Source organism: Puma concolor, chromosome B1 (assembly GCF_028749965.1).
Source record: "Puma concolor isolate L17-30 chromosome B1, mPumCon1.1.hap2, whole genome shotgun sequence".
Taxonomy (NCBI): domain Eukaryota; kingdom Metazoa; phylum Chordata; class Mammalia; order Carnivora; family Felidae; genus Puma; species Puma concolor.
In genome coordinates, this window is record NC_141670.1 from 112,735,123 (window position 1) to 112,752,533 (window position 17,411).

General features: G+C 33.7%; 1 long non-coding RNA gene across 1 annotated transcript in view; it reads left to right on the top strand.

Annotated features, from left to right (window-relative positions):
* The first annotated feature begins 4,544 nt into the window (after window positions 1–4,544).
* Window positions 4,545–17,411, top strand: part of LOC147581815 (uncharacterized) — a 400,941-nt gene continuing 388,074 nt past the window's right edge. Inside the window, exon 1 of the long non-coding RNA XR_015249766.1 lies at window positions 4,545–4,647. This is a non-coding gene — a long non-coding RNA (uncharacterized LOC147581815). The remainder of the gene's footprint in view (window positions 4,648–17,411) is intronic.

The following is a 17,411-nucleotide window of genomic DNA, read 5'->3' on the forward strand; positions in this document are numbered from 1 at the left end:
AGGTTCATAAAATGCTAGTTCATTCCCTGTTCAAAAACATTCCATATTAAGTCTGAATTTCAAGACTGTCTGAATTTTGATCTGATCTTATTCTCTGCAAAAGTCTTCTTCTCAACCCCATGTTTTAGCCACTTCCCTTGCTATAATTGAATATGTTTACATTTTGTTCTCCACATCCTTACTTATGCTATTTTATATACCTGATATCCTTTCTTTTCCAACCCTATCCCCTTCTACCCAGCACTCAAACACACATTTTTAACCCCACCTACTGAAATTCTATTCATTCTCTAAGGTCAACTCAAGAACTATTTCCTTTAGATAGTCTTCTATAATTATACCAACTGGAAGCAATCTTTTCCCCTCTGACATCCTATAAGACAATATATTTACAACTCAATAATAAACATTTAGCACATTTTTTAAATGTGTATGTGTTCTGGTCACTGTCATTGGTACTGGGGATAATATAAGAGGAGAAATGGACATGGTCACTGTCCTAATGAACTTACTGTCTCACGGGCAAGACAGATATTAGTCATAATTATATAAATTGAAATAAGTTATATGGAACTTCATTTCATTTACCTTTTTACTGTTTAAATTTTAGCTCCTATAGTAAATTGTAAACTTGAAAAAGGAGTGGTTTTTCTAATCTCTGACAATATTAATTCATTTCTAAATAAATATTTATAGAATAAAAGAAATGCTTGAACTTTCAGATTTGGGGTTGTAAATTAAAAATGGTCACTAAGATTGTCCTAGATGAGAGAACAATTTGGACATTTTCCCCTACTTTCTCAAAGTTAAGTAGAAGTTATATTGGATTAAGTGCATTAATAAAAACCATGCATTTAATTTGGAATCTAAAAGATTCATTCTTGCCACCCTGTGTTTTAAGGGTTTTAATATTAAAGTAATTGTATTGTTATATTTTGACATCTTCATTTCATAAAAAGGTCATAACTTTTCTAAAATATGGTTACTAAATACTGTCTATATATATATAGGACTGTGAAACTAGTTATGGATGCTACAGAATAGTATGAGTTCAATAAGCATTTGTTGAATGCATACCAGAATCTTATGGTGTGAGCACGAATCAGGCACAATTTATGCCATCTGAAAGGGGTAGTTTGGGGGGATGGCAGCAACAAATATTAATAGTAGCAAAATTTTGGATCCAAATATGGCTATTTTGTTTAATGAATATAAGTTCATATAAATCCCAACAATAATGTTCTTAAGAAGATAGAATTAAGAGCATACAATGTGAAAATAATGAAAACTCTAAGGAATGCTGTGACCATATTCATCCCATTGTGTCAGGTCTCTGGTTTCCAAGATAATTTATTATTGTTGTAAATATTGTTGCTGTTGTTATTTTATAGAGGGAATGGAAATACTTCAAAGATATACTTTGAGCTCCTATGAATATTTTCAACTTAATATTTTTGGGTATAGTCATCCATTGTTCACACTAATCACAGGCCTAGGAATCTCACCTTCTACACTGATGACTGGTTTCCAATTACCAGAGAGGAAATTTATCAGATTGGTTAAACTCTTAACTCTAGATTCAGATAGGTCTGTGTTAGTATCAAAATCAAGGCTTTACTGCTTACTAGTAGTATGATGCCAAAAAAACCATGTCTCACTAAATCTCAATGTTCTTATGAATAAAATGGAGTTAATTACAAAACTATCTCACAGTAAATACTAAAGAAATGTAGCTATTCTTTATCTTTTCAAGCAGAATCTAATTTGAAAATGGAGGACCTTTATTGTACTTGTAAAATATTTTCAATCTGATGCTGAAATAAGCACACTTTCATTCAGTGAAGCAGTGATAATTAAGATGGGTCTAAAAGCAGAGGATAATATTTAGCCAAAGAAATAAAACTAAAGGCACCTGTATGAGTTTACATATGCATGGTCAAGTTACAACCAAATTGTCCACTACTGCTCAAAAGAGCATGAATTTTAAAGAAGATATAGGTTCTTTTTTTTTTTTTTTTTAGGTTTATTTTGAGAGAGAGAGAGAGGGAGTGAGAGAGAGAGAGTGAGCAGGGGAGGGAGAGAGAGAGAATCCCAAGCTGGCTCTGTACTGTCAGCACAGAACCCTATGCTGGGCTCGAACTCCTAAACCGTGAGATCATGACATGAGCCAAAATCAAGACTCTGATGCTTAACTGACTGAGCCACCCAGTCACCCTGAAGGTATAGGTTCTTTTTTGCTCAGTTTTGTTTACAGAATCATCATGTAGTAGTTTATGAAATCATATAGGATAAGTCTATAGAATATCTTTTTAAGGAAAAAAAAAAAGCATAAAAGCCCCATAGTTCCAGAATTGTGAAGGCACAAAGAAGCTTTTAAATTTAGCATTACAAAAAAATAGACTTAGGAAACTCATTGGGGGAGAAAAAAAAAATAGAGAGGTAGATAAAAGAAAAATAAGACAAGTAGCCCTGAGTCCAATAAATTTTGTTCCTTTTTTGTCTTTGTAATATGCATTTAGAAAAGCATCTGACAACTGAGTGAGAATAACATGCTCTTTTCAACATTAATACTTTCTAGAATATTAACATTATAAATTTTGCTGCCAACAGTTCAGAAATCCACAAAATTAAGCTTATATGAATCTCCTTGTTGAAGTGAAGCTACATAAATTATAGAAATAAAATTAATTTTGAATAAGTACTATTTTGGTAAAGCTGAGTTTATTCCATTTAGGTTGTTTTTTCTGCTTAAGGAATGGCATCATGTGGAGGTTATTAAAGTGAATTTATAAAGAATTATAAAAATATATATTCTATCACTAGTTCTAACTCTCAGCAATCTTTTACTCATTACCTGGAAATGTAACCTGTAAAGTTCAAAATGCCATCTTATACTGCTAGGTCTTATTGTGTTCTTCACCAGAGCTCATGATAATACATGACTGTGATCAAATTTGAGATGGAAACAAATGTCAGGTGGCGAGAGAGAGAAAGAAAAGGGAGGGAGGGAAGAGAGAAAGGGAGAATAAAGAAAAAATGAGATTAAAGGCCCTAATAAATCAATCAGGAGGCAATATCAGATCTGCAGGAGCATATCTGCCATCTTGAGAAAACTGGGGGGAGCTCTGTTTCCTTCCTAAGAAGAGATTTCTTAGGATCAGTTTCTTATTTTAGTGGGACATTATTTCTTTTTTATTTTTTATTCAAGTATAGTTAACATACAGTGTTTTTATGGTTTCAGGTGTACAATATAATGATGCAACAATTGTATACACTTCTCAGTACCTATCAACATAAGTGTACTCTTAATCCCCTTTATCTATTTCACCCATCCTCCCACCCACCTCCCCTCTGAAAACCATCAATTTGTTCTCTGTATTTGAGTCTGGCTTTTGTTCTGCTTTGTTTTCCTCTTTTTTTTCTTTGTTTATTTTTTTTGTTTCTTAAATTTCACATTGAGTAAAGTATGATATTTGCTTTTCTCTAATTTCACTTAGCATTATATCTTCTAAGTTGATCCACGTTGTTGCAATGGTAAGATTTCATTATTTTTTATGGCTGAGTAATATTTCAGTATGTGTGAATATGTGTGTGTGTGTGTGTAAAATAAAACAACATATATACATACACATACATACACACACACATACCCATCTTCTTTATCCATTCATCTATTAATGGGCACTTGGGTTGCTTCCATATCTTGGCTATTGTAAATAATACTATGATAAAAATAGGAATGCGTATATCTTTTCATATTGGTGTTTTGCTTTCTTTGGGTAAATATCCAGTAGTGGAATTACTGAATCATATGATACTTCTATTTTTTCGTTTTTGAAGAAATTCTGTACTGTTTCCCACAGTGGCTGCACCAATTTACATTCCCATCAACAGTGCAAAGTGTTCCTTTTCCTCCACATCCTTACCCACACTTGTTATTTCTTATGTTTTTGATTTTAGCATCCTGACAGGTAGAAAGTGATATCTCTTTGTGGTTTTAATTTGTATTTCTAGGGAGACATTATTTATTTTTAAAGTATAAACTTAAGTAAATCTCAAGGTGACCTAGAACAATATGAGAAATAAGTTCTTTTAGTATTACATTCTGAAATGCTTGTTAGATTTTCTTTAGATTTCTTCTAATGCATGTTAATTTTCAGTTAAATAATATAAGATTTTCATTGATAGAAATTACAATAATGGCTAAGTTTGCAATTATTCATGTGCTTGGAAACAACTGCAGCAATACTGATTTGTCTTGATCATCCTTAGTTCACACTTACTTACCCGAGTCTGAAAGATATCCTTTGATTCAATAATGTGGCTTGATTTAGAATAATTAATAATACTTCAAATCAATGAAGAAAGTACAAAGGCTTTGACTTTCATGTGCCATTGCTTTTTCTTCTGTTGTAGTCTGTGTTGAAAATGTGAAAATGAACTTCCTTGTGAATTTTCCAGGTTTCCAGATAAGGGACTATAGAATAACTTTTGTGAAAATAGTTGCAAAGCAACTTGTTTTGTAATTGTATTCCACAGCTTCCTATTTCTGGGATGGCCAAATGTATGAAGAATGGATTATTTAACACTTATAACATATTTTGAAAACCTAAATCACATTGTTGCAACTAGGCAACTGTTGAAAAAGTAAGTACCAGATTTATTAGCAGCTATTTTCACAAAGATTCCATTTAATAATGTTGGTGTACCCTCTGTAATTTATTTGATTAATAATATTTGATTTGAACCCAAATGATGACTTCTCACATATATGACAGAACTAATGAACTGTGAAAGAAGAACTGTTCAGATGGTCACCAATAACCACTGCTTTGTTAATCCTTTAAATAAACTGGAGCTCACAATGTGTCCCTTTGAAGTCATAAATAATGTATATTTTTCTTTTGACTTTTAATAAGCCAGTAGGGTTCATCTCACAGTCTCCAAACACATATATTTTATTATGGGCCTCTGCAGTTTACTTTAATTAGTGTGTCTGAGTGCTTTGGGAGACTTAGCCCTACTGAAAACAAACAGAGTCTTACCATCTATAAAACATTAGCTCCCTTTGGTTTATCCTGACACAGCGGGGGAGGCTCAGTGAGAAACACATGGTGTAAGTAAACACTCATAATTGCATTAGCATTCTCTGGTGGATTGGTAATTCAAGCTCTGTTCCATGATATTGTAAGAGCAGTTAGAACAGGTTTACCAATCTTGTGGTCTGCTGGGGATTTCATCAAATTCCATGTGAACAGAACTTTAAGTGACACATCTACTGGAAACAGAGTGTGAGAGAAGGAGGCTGCTGTAAAATGGAAGCTTAGTATAGGCAGTATAACTTTGTTTTGTTTCTGATGTAGCTGTGGGATTTTTCAGTTCTAGTTGCCATTTCTTTCCCCATGTTATTTAATATCAGTCAGTTTCAGTCTCTTCTTTGAATACAGCCACTCTATGGACTATGATTGTATAATAAGACAGCTGGTTGATGGATTAAAATCCTCAGCTTTCAAGTTATCTATTTTGATGTAATTATACTCAAATATACTTGCCAATAAAATAACTATTCTACTAAATGTTGATCGAATGCATATATTATATTTTAAAATAATTAATTTGTAGTTAAATTTCTAAGTTTTATAGAGATATTTTGTATGGATAAGCCTAGTGTACATTATCACTCTTAGGCTTTTGAATTTAATATTCTAGCAATTACTTAGAATAATACATGACCAATATATACGAGAGGGTAACGGGAATGAGAAGTATTCCCTAGTTGGATGAATCTGATTGACCTGGCTCTTTGCGTGATTTGACCAGTAGAAAATAGAATAACACGAGTGAAATATAACATTTGCCTTTCTCTGACTGACTTATTTCACTTAGTATTATATCTATTTTTATATAACTTTTCCATGCTTTATGTTTTTGCACTTGGATTTTCTTCACTTATGTTTTTCTTTTGGCTAAGTTTGGTCATGTTGGTCAAAATAGGCAACTAACTTGCTTAGGGTATCTGCTACGCACTTCAGGAAAAAAGAAATCATATCAAAATTTTGATTGAAGTCACTGATTATTGAGTACCATGTATATTCAGCCTGTACATGTGCTGTCCATTAAAAATATAATGCAAGAAATATAATTTTGCATTTTCTGGTGGCCATATTAACAAAAGCAAAAATAAACAGGTGACAAAAATTTTACTTATATATTATTTAGCACAATATATCCAACACATTATCATTTCAACAGTAAACAATATAAAATGTCTCTGAAATCCAGTGTACATTTTACACTGAAAGGACATCTCATTTTGTGCTAGTTACGTTTTGAAATGCTTAGCAGCCACATGTGTCCAGGGGCTACCATATTGGACAGTACAGGTTGTACGTTTTCATACAGAAGAAGTAAATAGATGGTTGAAAAAAAGAACTAGGTTGATTTTTTTAAGCCACAAAAATTCATATTCCTTATTATATATATATTGACTTAAACATTACTCTTTCTGTGACTGATTCCTGATCTTATTTTTAAATTGCAATTTTCCTACTTTATTCTAACCTCTTTTCTCAGATTCTGATTCTATTTCATTGTTTTCTCTCACTGGTCAATATTTTGAAAACTATTTGGAAAATAGTATGCATTCTAAGGAATGTAATTTTTCACATTGATGTCTATCATAGTAAATTGTGTTATTACTGGTCTAAAATTTATTTACTTAACAAGTGATTGAAAGAGCTATGTGGAAAAGATTATCTTTCAAGTATCAAAAAGAGATTGTGTTTTTCAGTATTATACTGTTTTGGATTGTTTTTGTTGGCAAAGTCCTCAGTTTGGAAGTATTCATTGCCTGCTATTGAAACACTATGAAAGAGAAAATATTGGAGCTTTGAAATTTTTTAGCGGAGTAAATAGCAGAGTACTAGAAACTATTCCCCCCCCCCACTAATTTCCATGTTTTAGAAGTAAACTTACTTTCTATATAGAACATATTTTAAAAATTTGTTTCACATACTGTGCTCCATAGTTTTTATATAATTCTTGCTGCTTAAGAAAATTTCTTCAAAGCATCATTTTGTATTTAAGGGAAAAAAATTCCAAAATGGAGAGAAAACTTACAAGTTTCTGATCCATAACTTGCTATATGTACAAAGATATTTCCATCTGGCGCTGCCTATTCAATTGTAAGGCTATGCTGCTTATACCTATTTTATATGAGTTCAAATTACACAGCACTAATATTTTAATATTTTAAAGTATTAAGAGTGCTAAGATAAAAAAAATCATGCAATATTTATGTCTTCAGATGATTAATTTAAAAATGAAAATTACCCATAATACCTTTTAAAAAATGTTTTAAAATTATATCATGGTTCAAGTTATATTATTTAATTTGCTGAACCAATGTTTAGTCAAATGGATCTTTTCATTTATCAAGTTTGCTGTTCACATTTCCCTATGACTATCATTGATGCCACATTTTTAAATATCTGAGTGTTTTAAGTTCTTTTTTTTAAATTTGTTCATATAGTGTAAATTTAAATGCATATTTAAGGACTTCATGTATAACTGGACATCATATAATATGTATATTTTACATATTATATAGACTCTAAGCATGTAAATAAAATAAAAATATATCACTTATAAAGTAAAAGTATAGATTATATTTAACTTGCATCACAGGTAAGTTTACACTATGTGTATTTTTCATTTCCGTTATTTATTTTGAAGATTGTTTTTATATAAAATCTGACATGAGATTCATTAGATATTTTATTATATCATTATAAATATTTAGTTGACACATTCTCTAATTTTGTATTGACTCTTGGAAATCTTTTTTGAATTAACATATCCAAAAGTATATTCATATATAATCTTAATAGTAGAATTCAATTTCCTAAAATCAAAAGGTAGATAATATAACTAATAGAATAAGGCAACTTTTCTTAAACATCTGAACTATTAAGATAGGACATATATATGGGATTGCTTAAATTAAAATTTTTAATATGAGGCACACTAAAAGATATGTCAGTATATATAACAGTTTTTAAAAGTTGTAACACAACTTTAGTTTTGAAAAGATATTTTTCAAATTAAGATTTAATTTGTAGAACAACCGACTTTACGTTTTCCCACAATTTATGTAGGCTCTTTGTTTATGTATGAATGGCTATTAAAATCTCATGTAGGAAATCAATCTGCCAAAACTTTCAAGATTTTATTTGATAACTAAATGAACAGTGCTAAATAATTCTTTGAATTATCTCTGTAAACTTGTTCCCAGTGTCTTCTTTAGGAGTAGAAACCAGATTTGCTTTGAAATCGCTCAAAGTTTGCCTTCTGCCAAAGCTGAGCTGCGGGATAAGCACACCCACTGGCTTAAGCAAGGTGCCTGACTGACTAGAATGGTTGGTGAGGAATCAAAAATATGCTTTAATCCAGTGTTCATTTTCGTATCACAAAAGGTGCTACAGAATGATTGCCATTCGCAAAAGAAAAAGGCAAGCACAATTAAAAGCCAGGTTTCTAATCCCCTTTGCCTGGGTTTAGAACCAGAGCCAAAAGAAATAGTGTTTTAACAGGTACATATGCCCTCCGGGGGAAGCACACCCCGACCACCTAGATGGTGAGATGAAAAGATACCAGGATTCGGTTGTATCACTGGCCAATAAATTGTGCCCCAACTGCTGTGGCTGACAGAAAAACGTAGAAGTGGTGGGTGGTCACAAAAGCTCTATTTTGTGACAGTGGGCAGACAAGCATTGTGGCCAATCAAATATTGTCTTTTTAGCCTGTAGCTTCTGTCTTAGCAGCCAAGCCATATATCATCAGTATGTGAGAAAAATCTTAGAGTGAGGGCCTGACACTTGTGTGGATAGCTATTTCCCAATGATTGAAGGGCAGTCTGAGCTGCTAACTGCTAATTAGCCTAATTGACACCAAATTGAAAGGGATGACTCAGCTGTTGGAGAAACACCGCCTAATGGTAGTGTTGTGTCTCAGCTGCTTGAATGAGAAATGATTATTAATTGTACCCTGTGGAAAGAGAAACTGCTGCATTATATTAATATGGGGGAAGTAGAGGATTAAACTTCTTATTAATCTGACTGTAAGCTTGCCCCACCCTGCTGGTACTCTTGTCATCAGAAATAGCTGACACTAGTTGGGTAAAGTGGCTTAAGCTCTACTATTGCTCCACTGAGGATTTTGCAGAGAGGTTGAATTGCAAACCAACCAGCTTTCCGTCGGAGCACCAATACTGTTATTCTGTTGAGCACCAATACTATTAAAGTATATTTAACATTGAAGACTTAACCAACCAAAAAACTCAATAGGGGATGCTGAATAAGTGTTTGCCACTGAAGAATACAAGTTTTTGTGGTTATTATTATTATTAATGTTTATTTATTTTTGAAGGAGAGAGAGACAGAATGTCAGTGGGGGAGGCGCAGAGAGAGAGAGGGGGAGACACAGAATCTGAAGCAGGCTCCAGGCTCTGAGCTGTCAGCACAGGCGGCGCTCAAACTCACAAACCTCGAGATCATGACCCGAGCCGAAGTAGGTGCTCAACCAACTGAGCCACCCAGGCACCCCAGTATTATTTTTATTTATTTATTTTTTTTGAATTTTTTTTTTCAACGTTTATTTATTTTTGGGACAGAGAGAGACAGAGCACGAACGGGGGAGGAGCAGAGAGAGAGGGAGACACAGAATCGGAAACAGGCTCCAGGCTCTGAGCCATCAGCCCAGAGCCTGACACGGGGCTCGAACTCACGGACCGCGAGATCGTGACCTGGCTGAAGTCGGATGCTTAACCGACTGCGCCACCCAGGCGCCCCAGTATTATTTTTAAATACAGCAAACATTATTTCAAATTAATGAAGGGACTTTTATGTATTCTACATATTAATTTCCAATTGTTGGATGTGACCGTTGATCAGTGTCTACTGAACAAAGGAAGGAAGGCATCTTGAGGTTACTACAAGTTATAGATTCATGTATCAGCGAACACTTGAAAAGTAAATTGACTTTAGTTACCTGGTCTTTTTAAATTGAGAAACTAATTTCTGGTACCAATATAAAGGAAAATTTTTGAAATACAACTATTATCTGGGAGGGCTGTAGTTTTCTCTTCTCTTGTAAATTGTTAAGGATTCCATTATTTCTTAATAAAGATGAAATATTGTTCTGTTTGCAGTTGTAGTACTGGAAGGACCTCTACAGGCTGTTTGGGGTTTGGGCGAACTGACAATAGTAAGAACAACAGAGGAACTGCTGCCTTCTCTAACGTTTGAAACTTTTCATTCTGAAGGAAGTAATTGAATTAAAATAAGGCACAGTGATAAAAACAGATTTAACCAAGGCTTTTAAATTTTATTTGGGAAAGCTCATCGGGGAAGACAAAATTTGATCCTACTGTAACAACAGCTATAACCACAAATCTTCATAAAGATTTGATCTAGCAGTTGAGAAACAACATTACATTTTTTTGGTCCCTAGTAAGATGCAGAGTTGAATGAAATTATATCAAATGTAGTCAGTTTCCAAGTTGGCAATGAGATGTGTTCTAAGTGAGCATTTTTCAAATAGGTTGGGCAACAAAGTGGATTTAGATTCCAGAAGAGTGATTTGATCTTACAATATCCATTCATTCATTCACTGATTTATTCATTAATTCAGTAAAATTTCTTTAGCATGTATTCAGGTATCATATAAAATCTCTGGGCTAAAGGTCAGATTAGCTAATGGACACCATTAACTTGTAAATGAAATCAGAATATTTCCAAAGACAGTGGTAGAAAATAATAATTATGCTGCTTACCAAATAAAAGAATGCAATTTTGAATCCTTTTTGTGCCTTTTTAATAAAACACATGAAATAATGAAATTTCTCCCTTCTCAAAAATATCCTTATTTTCCACAGCAGCCCAAGGAAGAACAAAGATATTTATCAAAACACATGAAAATATAAAGCTGGCTGTTGCCTAACCTCCCACTTGGAGCAAGTCTCCTGGTAGAGATGATCTCAGCGGTAACATGATTATAGTGTCAGTGAGGAGAAAAAAGGAAGGCGAAGTATTGGGAGGGTAGAAACTCATTTTAGAAAAAAATATTTGTAGGGTGCAATCGGAGCCAGGTGCTTTCATTTACTACCATTTTTCAGATGCTCACCTGGCCTCCTGTGGTATAGACAGGTTATCCTTAGAAAATCTGGGCCAAGAAGTTTGGAGAAATAGTGACAGTACAGATGGCAATGATTTTGGACAATTTTAGGAATATAGTATTTTCCCTTACCTACAGTTTGACAACTGAATTCTTCCACTGCTAAATTCAGAAATGCTTCTACAGTATTTCTTCCCTTGATAGCCTTCATATTACATATACTGTAAAATAACTGAGGGTACATTATGCAGGTGCAGCTATATTATAGATATGCCTTCTAAGGCACTGTCCAAAAGATGGTATCACAAGATTGAGGAAGGGGATAAATAGTCATTTATTTATTCAATACACACATGTCCATCCCCTCTCTATGCCAGGCACTTGAGTATGCACTTCCTATGTGGAACCATTCATGGTGACCCTACAGGTTAGGAGGTGGCAGGAGGCTCTGAAATCAGCACAACCTTGCATGTTGAGATGTAACTTAGGGAAGAGTTCTAGTTATTTACCTTCCTCTTGACTTTATTTGGGGTGCCAGGAAATAAAAGCAGTTACTTCTCTGGGCCTAAGAATCACCATGGAAGTTGTCTTTTCCTTTCCTCTTCATTTTTTTTCAGACCATGGTATTGTCAAGATGTGCAAAGTGGAGAGGGAGGATTTGAGTCTTTAAGCTCATGGGTTCAGGGAAAGAGGTTTAATATCAAAAGCTTAGCAGAGAATTAGACTTTGTTTTTCAGGGAAGAGAGAGATGTGATGGGAAAAGGGGAAGGAAGAGTGATGACTGGGGTGCCTTTAATTGTCCTGGTAACCATGTGCATAGCTATTTGGAATGACAAGTTGGGACGTCACTGAGTTTTTGAAGTTATTTCCAAGATTGCCGTGAAGTGGTGTGGTGTGCTGGAGGTGGCTCGTAGAGGCCTTCAGGAGCTGGTTGTGTGCAACTCTTCCGAACTCTGAAGTCAGGGACCTCTTCAGTCTCTCAAAATTGGCTGTGGTAGAAATGTTTACTCCATGGAAACTGGCAAATGCTATAAATCAGGGCTGGGTTTCTCCCCACCCCAGAAAGCTGGTTGGTAACCATTTACTGGCACACCACTGGCTGTAAGAGATTTAGGATCTCAGTGACTCATTCAACCACACACAACCACACGATGACTGTGAGTTCCAGCAATTAGCACTTAGCTACTGATACAGTATAAATCCAATCTGAATCACTCAAAGACACTGGGAAACCCAGCTACTGCAGTTGCTTCATCGACGATACATAGCAAATAATATGACAATTGTTCATTCGTGTCACCCTCAGGTTTTAGGTATAAATAAAGACAAAACCACAAATAGTTTAGGACTTGTAACATGAGACAAAACACTTTCTTGTTCACAAGGCATCGATATCCAAGGAACTTGTTTCACATTAAAGACTTGCTAAAGGAGAGGAGTTTTTAAAACAAGAAATAAAAGAAAAAGATCAGGAAAACGTATGCTGGAGTTGATAATGTGCTTTTGTGACACTGCAAATAGGAGTATTTCTGCATTGTTTCTGAAAATTTACATTAGTTTATTTGAGTTTCTAATGGATAGGGATATTTATACTTTATTTTCCTTGATTCTTTTATTTTAAGATTTTCTGGTTTAGTGGTTCCCATCATTCTTACTATGTGATTGTTTTTACTTGGCAAGGTATTCTAATCTCATTTCGACAAAAATTGCCTAGAAGAATGTAGATTTGCTATACTTGTATACAGTTGTATACCTTGTATTGGAGCTAACAAAAATGTATTTATTTTGGATCAAAAAATATTTAGTCTTTCTGGTGTTGTGGCTTTCTTATAGTTTCTTGAGTTAGTTTAAAAATACTTGAACTGAAAGTTAGGATATACATGTGTTTAATTACATATACATTATCTAATTGCATATATATTGCATAAACATAGAAAACAAAAAGGATATATATTAACATTTGGGGAATGGGTAGGGAGAGAGTGGGACAGTTATTTTTTAATGTATACATTTGTGTTTGAATTTTTACAATAAATGTATATTAATTGAGTACTTTCAAGTTTCGTTTTTGCAATGTTCTCCTCACTCAGCCCCCTAAATGCAGGGGGAAAAATGCAATGAAAGGAATAAAGATAAGAGAATGTAGTATATAAATAATTTTGTGTGTTTTGCCTTTATTTGTCAAAAGAAACATACATGAGCATTTTTTATGCTTTCAAAAATCTGACTCATCTTTTTTCTGTTACTGTTTCTATTTTTATACAATACAAATAATCATTATATCTATTTCCCAAATGAGATTTCGGCAAAGGTTTTGTTTTGCTCTGCTAATGTTTTGATGTTTATATGGAAATTTTTATTAGTCCAGTTTTGAACTGGAACTTATTTTGTAGAAGGTTTCTTGCCCTGAAATCTTAATGACATAGGCTAATCTTCCTAATTGGAATAGTTTACATAGTCAAGAGTTTGTTTGTCATGTGGTTTGTAAAGCAAGGAAAAATAGAGCTGAGATATTTTTTTTCTAACTCCACTGGATTACTATGTTTTTTATGTTGATACAACTTGAATTGTGGTGGTAATATTTTTTTCATTATTGTCAAAAAATTCAAGTAATTCCAGTGACAGTTGAACAAAACAATGGGGATACATTCAATAAAGGAGAGCCCTGAAGCTTACTATACTTTATGCACCTTTTAACAAGATGAAAGTAACATTTTAAAGTCTCAGGCAGTCAGAAAAACAGTTGGAGGTGTGTCGTTACCACATCACCTCAGCTTTTTTCAGTCAAGAGCTATTTCAGATCTCTTTGCGGTATGTTTGGCAATACACTTAAAAGATTACTACTTAAGCTACTAATAACCTGGCTTCAAGCAATTGTCTGTCTGTCCATCCAGCTGCCTATTCTTTCTTCAGTTTTCAAAAACCCCAAAATGAACAGCATGAAACACAACAGCAACACAAAAGGAAGAAACCATAATCCTGCTCTGAGTTTCTCCCCAGCTTTCAGACAGCCGTGATATTACTAGAAGGCTAATGTACTCTGGACTCATTTTTAAGCTTTTTCAGGGAGTAGAGTGCGATGGGGGTAGAAGACAGAAGGTGATGTGGAATGGAATAATTTTGAAATTTCCATGATCTCTTTTGTGTTTTAATCTCTCCCTTTCACTATTTTAATTTAGATTAGGAAAGACAAATCTCTTTAGAGTTTTGAAGTTTTGTTTTTGAGGGATTCACTTGATGGAACATTGCTCTCATGAGTCCAGCTAAAGACAAAACTAATTTGGGGTGTTTTGAGGACAGAGGCAATTTACAAAGTAATCTTGTTGCCTTTGACTCACCGCTAAGGTCCATATTTTATTTATCTCATATTTCTGGGGACTCATATATATAATATAGTTGACATTTACTTAAAAATAATTTGCTTTTAAAAAGAAGTGGAGCATTCATTTAAATTATAAAGCCAGAAAATACGAACAAGTAATAGGTTGTTCAATTCTGTCATATTTGAATTTTGTACACTTTCATAGGCAGTAAAAAAATATTTTTCACTTTTCCTGTTAATACTAATATTAACAATTACTGAATAAATCAATGCCCTAGAATTCGTTCATGAATGGTAAAATATATTGATATTTAATAAAGTTTTCTCATGATTTTGTGGCATTTTAATTTTATTGCTCTGAAATAACTGACTATACACTACATATCCTGTATATACAATCATATATATATATATATATATATATATATATATATATATATATGTGTGTGTGTGTGTGTATGATATATACTATATATGTGTGCACACATATATATCTAGTGTTAATATACATTATTTCTTAACTATATTTTATTTTTATGTTTTTTCTTTTTTTTATTTTACTTAAATCCAAGTTAGTTAACATATAATGTAATAATGATTTCAGGAGTAGAATTTAGTGATTCATCACTTAGATATAAAACTCAGTGCTCATCCCAACAAGTGCTCTCCTTAATGCCCATCACCCATTTAGCCCATTCCCCCACGCAACACCCCTCCAGCAATCCTCAGTTTGTTCTCTATATTTAAGAGTCTCCTAATGGTTTGCCTACCTCTCTGTTTTTATCTTATTTTTCCTTCCCTTCCCCTATATTCATCTGTTTTGTTTGTTAAATTCCACATGTGAGTGAAATCATATATTTATCTTTCTCTGACTGACTTATTTCGGTTAGCATAATACGCTCAGGTTTTATCTATGTTGTTGCAAATGGCAATCTTTTTGATTGCCGAGTAATATTTAATTGCACATACATACCACAGCTTCTTTATCCATTCATCAGTCAGTGGCCTTTTGGGGTCTTTCCCATGTATATTACTAATGGTTGTAAACATTATATTTTAACCTTTTAAAATGTTAAGCATATGAGACTGGTTCTTCCTATTTTTTTTTCTCATTTCTATTTCAAAGATTTCTATTTCTATTTCTATTTCTCATTTTCTCATTTCAAAGACAGAAGAGATACTCAGTTATGTTTGATAACTTGATTGATAAATTGAACTTTAATTTCCAGTGATATCTGTGGTCTAGAGAAAGTCAAGTTTCCTCTTCGTCAAATGAAGCCAGGTCTACAGCATTCCTAAGATTCTTTATTATTCTTAGATTCTCTGTGATTAGCCCCAAAGTAAATATTCAAGTTAGTCTAAACCAGTTTCTTGAAAGTATATAAATGGAATATTTAAGTAGATAAAAATGAGGTGTTTAAGGTTTCTGGAATATGACCAGAAGACCAGTGGAAGGCCGCTGGAATATGACCAGTGAAGACCATGGAAAAGACACTGTACTATAGAAAAGGACTGTGCAGTGTAGTTTTTTGCACTTGGTCACTGACCCATTGTCCCCTGGTGGGTATTCCCTTCCAAGGTGGCTCTTTTTTCTCCTGCTCTTCTCTGGCTTGTGGAAATTACTCATTTCCTAGCTCCTCTCGGGTTTGCAATCTCTGAGAGTGAGAACATCTTTCTCTGCCACATACCTGGCCATTCCCTGCGCTGCTTCACTGTGGATCCATTCTTTGTAGAGAATCTGTGGATGTGATATGTCCAGGTTTTGTAGAGCTGGAAGTTTATAATAATAAAAGTCTACAGGGACTTCTTTTGCAAAAATAACACAAAATTAGGTACAAAAAGAAACTTCTATAATGAGCAAAAGCCTAACAAATTTTAAAATTTCAAAAGCTGGAAAAAATGGCAAACACCACAAAATCTAGAAAAATAGCATGATTATTTTACTCGACTGCCACACAACGATAGCTTTTCTCAACACACTTGGCAGCATTTTTTTTATTGCTTCTTCATATGATAAAGCAATATTGTAATATAAGTTTCTATAAAGAAAATGAAAAGATAATTATGTCTTTTCTTTGGCACAGTGCATCAAATTTTTTTATTATTGACAGTTTAGAAAAGTTTCTTTCTACTCACGTCTTCTTATTGGTAATCTTAAGTAAATGTTTAAGGTTGTTGTTAGACTTGAGAAATCCTCTATCAAATTTCTTTCATGAGTTCGACGTGTGAAATTGTCTTGTCCAGTGACCAATCTTAAATCTCTTTAATTTGATGACATTCTTTACCCATATTGCTAAGGGCCCTTCAGAGGGCATTGGGAGGATATCATGCAGTTAAGGGGCCCTAAGTTTAAACATCATTTCTGCATGGTAACTCCACATCTGGTGATAGTGTTGGCAAAGAAAAGACTTTGGCGTTAGATCCATGCTCAAACTTCACTTTCATTACATTTTAGCTGTATAATGTTAAGGGATTCATTTAACTTCTCTGGGCTTCATCTTCCTCAGTTCTAAGTTGGGAATATTAACGTATCAACCTCAGTAGATTGTTTTGAGCATTAAAATAATAGTATGCTTCTTGAAACTGTTGGTTCTGTCCTTCACTTTCCCTTTCACAGTATTTCCTAATCAGAATTTTAACGAGGCCATTTGCAACCAGGTCTTCATGCCAAAATTGGACATTTTTTTATCATTATGTCTAGCTATTTGTGAAAGATATTTGGCAACAAAATTGGGACATTTGTGAAGATAAAATACAAATGCTTTGAGAACCTAATATGTGCCAACTACTTTTTCATGTATTGTTTTGGCTTACATGTCTTGGGCTTTCTTATCAACTCAGCCACATATCTGCACACAGAGAGAGTCACTCTCTCACATGACCCTATCTCATTTTCTTATTACCACCAGAGTTTAAC